Here is a 4,134-nt window from a genome sequence, read left to right on the forward strand (position 1 = left end):
TGCAGTCTCCTCCTCTGCGCCCTGCCCAGCCTCCTCTGCAGTCTCCTCCTCTGCGCCCTGCCCAGCCTCCTCTGCAGTCTCCTCCTCTGCGCCCTGCTCAGCCTCCTCTGCAGTCTCCTCCACAGCCTTCTGTCCAGCCAAGTGCTGCCTCTGCTCCTGCAACATCAACTGGGTCCAGTGTTGCAGACCAGGCTCCTGTAAGTAAGCTTCTCATTATTCGTGTGCAGGTCCTGCAGCGTGATTTCCAATGACCACAAAAAAAGAGGCCGCATTTCCTCTGTGCTGGAAACTTTGCACCGGCTACCTTTTAATTTTAGATTTAATCAAAAAATTGCGCTTTAAGCCATGGAAGCTGAAATGTTTCCGGCCCGGCAGCAGCAAGGAGGATGTATGTTTCGGCTCGTTGGTCTAGGGGTATGATTCTCGCTTAGGGTGCGAGAGGTCCCGGGTTCAAATCCCGGACGAGCCCATTATTAGGCTTTGCTTTTAATTTCTTCAGCCTGATTAGGGAAACCAGGATATTTATATCCCGGGTTTCGGCAGAGGAACCACGTCCACCTCTTTTAGTCTACCTGATTCCACCTAGCCTCATCACTATCTGCCTCTCAGACAGCCAGCTATCAGGAAGTGTTAGTTCCATGGTGTAATGGTTAGCACTTTGGGCTTTGATTCCAGCGATCCAAGTTCCAATCTCGGTAGAACCTTTTCAGGTTCTTTGCGGAAGGGTGGGAAAAAACAGAGGTGATGCGCAACTGCTGACGTGGCAGTGAAATTGGCACTCTCAAACAGAGTCGGAATTGGGGAAACATGGGCTTAAAGAGCAAAGGCTTCATTTGCTCCTTCCTATCGTGCTTTTGGACTCAATGACTTAAATCTCTTCTGCTCATGGGAAAAGTTGACACACGCCAAGGTTCCACGGTGTAATGGTTAGCACTCTGGGCTCTGAATCCAGCGATCCGAGTTCAAATCTCGGTGGGACCTGCTTTTGCCAGGAATGTGTGCAGTACCTCGTTCGAAAAAACTTTTTCGGCAGCACTGAGCCGCAAGAGCTCATCTAGGTAGTGCCCCTTGAAGGGGGGCGTAAAAAGGATGGAAAGCACTGGAGAATGTAGGCATCGATCCCACTACCTCTCGCTTGCGCCTACTGCTTCCTACCGATTGAGCCAAAGTAAGCCCAAAGTAAGCCCACGTGAGCCAATCGTGTTTCTCTGCTGTGGGTTACTTTTGACCAATCGCGTTCTCTCCTGTGGCTTACTTTTGACCAATCGTGTTTCTCTCCTGTGGCTTACTTTTGACCAATCGCCTTTCTCTCCTGTGGCTTACTTTTGACCAATCGCGTTTCTCTCCTGTGGCTTACTTTTGACCAATCGGCGACCGCTATTATTAGGCAAGGCAAGGCAAGGCAAGTTTATTTATATAGCACATTTCATACACAATGGTAATTCAAAGTGCTTTACATAGAAGAAATTAAAATAATCAAAAGAAATCAGAATAATTAAAACAGTTTGGAATAAAAGATAAAGTACAGAAATAATCAAATGAAATCAGAATAATTAAAACATAAAATAAAATACAGTGCAAACAGTCGGACGAACAGTGGCACAGTGCTCATTCAGTAAATGCACAGTTAAACAGATGTGTTTTGAGTCTGGATTTGAATGTGACTACTGTAGGAGCACATCTGATCTCTTCTGGAAGCTGGTTCCAGCTGCGGCTGGCATAGTAGCTAAAAGCAGACTCGCCATGCTTAGAGTGAACCCTTGGTATTTCTAGCCGATGTGATCCTAATGATCTGAGTGATCTGTTGGGTTTATATTCACTGAGCATATCTGGAATGTATTGAGGTCCTAGGCCATTGAATGATTTATATACCAGTAATAATACTTTAAAATCAATCCTAAATGTAACTGGCAGCCAGTGTAAAGACCTGAGGACTGGTGTGATGTGTTCATATTTTCTGGTTCTGCTCAGAATCCTAGCAGCAGCGTTCTGTATGAGCTGCAACTGTCTTATGGTCTTTTTGGGAAGGCCAGTGAGAAGTCCATTACAATAATCCACCCTACTGGTGATGAAAGCATGCACAAGTTTTTCTAAGTCTTGACTGGAAACAAAGCATCTAATTCTTGCAATATTTTTCAGGTGATAATATGCTGATTTAGTTATTGCTTTGACATGACTACTGAAACTAAGGTCTGACTCTAGAGACACACCCAGATTCCTGACTTGATTTTTAGTTGTTTGACCCCTAGACTGAAGGTATGCTTTCACCTTGAGAACTTCATCTTTGTTTCCAAACGCAATGACTTCAGTTTTGTATTTGTTTAACTGAAGAAAGTTTTGGCACATCCAATTGTTTACTTCATCAATGCATTGGCAAAGGGAGTCAATGGGGCTGTAATCGTTAGGCGATAGGGATAAGTAGAGCTGTGTGTCGTCTGCATAGCTATGGTAAGCGATTTGGTTCTTTCTCATTATTTGGCTCATTGGGAGCATGTACAGGTTGAATAGGAGTGGCGCAAGAATTGAGCCTTGAGGGACTCCGCATGTCATGGATGTCCACTCAGACTTATGGTCTCCAATACTCACATAATAACCTCTGCCTCGTAAGTATGACCTGAACCATTTTAGGACTATCCCAGAAAGCCCGACCCAGTTTTCCAGCCTGTCAAGAAGTATTTTGTGATCGACAGTGTCAAATGCAGTACTGAGGTCGAGTAGTACCAGCACTGATAATTAGCCTGTATCAGTATTTAAGCGAATATCATTTATTATCTTTATGAGCGCGGTCTCTGTACTGTGGTGCGGTCGGAAACCAGAGTGAAAATGGTCAAAGTATCCATTCGAGCGTAAGAATTTGATCAGCTGATTGAAGACAACTTTTTCAATGATCTTGCCTATGAAAGGAAGATTTGATATCGGTCTATAGTTGTTTAATATGGTCTTATCCAGATTGCTCTTTTTCAGGAGGGGCTTGACGACAGCAGTTTTCAGGGAGGTCGGAAAACTCCCAGAGAGAAGTGAGGCATTTACCACTTCCAGGAGATCTGCTTCTAAGCTGTGTAACACATTTTTGAAAAAAGATGTGGGAAGTGCGTCAAGGGCGCAGGTTGATGTTTTTAGTTGCTGTACGGTTTCTTCCAAAATTTTGCCATCAATTTCTTCGAAATCAGACATAGTGGCTACTTTCTCGTGCTGTTGTCTGATCTGCCTGACCCCAGCGCAACTCAAGGATGAGCTAATCACCTTTCTGATATTATTGATTTTCTCAGAGAAGAAAGAAGTAAACTCACTGCACTTTCTCACTGAGAGCATTTCACTGGGAATCTGGCTTGGGGGGGTTGTCAGTCTCTCTACAGTAGCAAAAAGAGTGCGCGTGTTGTTTATATTGCTGTTTATAATATTCGAGAAAAAAGTCTGTCTAGCTTTGCTTAGTTCCTTATTGAAAGCATGGATGCTGTCTTTGTAGATGTTATAATGGACTACAAGTTTTGTCTTCCGCCACATGCGCTCTGCTTTTCTCCATTGTCTTTTCATATTTTGCACTGCTGTTGAGTTTCTCCAAGGTGCTTTTTGTCTGCCACTCTTCTTCCTGACTTTCACAGGAGCAATATCATCAATTACACTCTTAACTTTTGAGTTAAAAGAATCAAGGAGAAAATCAACAGAGTCAGCAGATATGCTTGGTGTTAAAGATATAGCCTTCATAAATAGTACACTAGTGTTCTCATTTAAGCATCTCTTCTTGACAGACACAGATCTAGCTTCAATGGCAGGAGAGATCAATATATCAAAGAAAATACAAAAATGATCAGACAGTGCTACATCCTTAATAACAATTGATGAAATGTTTAGACCCTTACTGATAAGTAAATCTAGAGTGTGTCCACGATTATGTGTGGGTCCATGTACATGCTGAGTCAGATCAAAAGTTTTTAAAACAGTTTTGATTTCTTTTGCCATATTGTTTTCCTCATTATCTATGTGAATGTTAAAATCTCCAGTAATGGCAAAGCAGTCAAACTCTGAGGAAATTGTTGATAAAAGTTCTGTTAAGTTCTCAGCAAAAGCTGGAGAGTATTTTGGAGGCCTGTAAACAATGATAAGTAAAATGCGTGGAGCACCTTTTAACACAAT

The 4,134-nt window shown here is 42.9% G+C and overlaps 2 non-coding genes across 2 annotated transcripts; both read left to right on the forward strand.

The window, feature by feature from the left end:
* The first annotated feature begins 397 nt into the window (after window positions 1–397).
* Window positions 398–469, forward strand: trnap-agg (transfer RNA proline (anticodon AGG)). Its single transcript has one exon. It is a non-coding gene; the product is annotated as a tRNA-Pro (tRNA).
* Window positions 470–909: 440 nt separating this feature from the next.
* Window positions 910–981, forward strand: trnaq-cug (transfer RNA glutamine (anticodon CUG)). The gene has a single exon. It is a non-coding gene; the product is annotated as a tRNA-Gln (tRNA).
* Window positions 982–4,134: the final 3,153 nt, after the last annotated feature.

The sequence above is a fragment of the Siphateles boraxobius genome, unplaced genomic scaffold (genome assembly GCF_051911475.1).
Source record: "Siphateles boraxobius isolate OS27281-9 unplaced genomic scaffold, OSU_SipBor_1 19, whole genome shotgun sequence".
Classification (NCBI taxonomy): domain Eukaryota; kingdom Metazoa; phylum Chordata; class Actinopteri; order Cypriniformes; family Leuciscidae; genus Siphateles; species Siphateles boraxobius.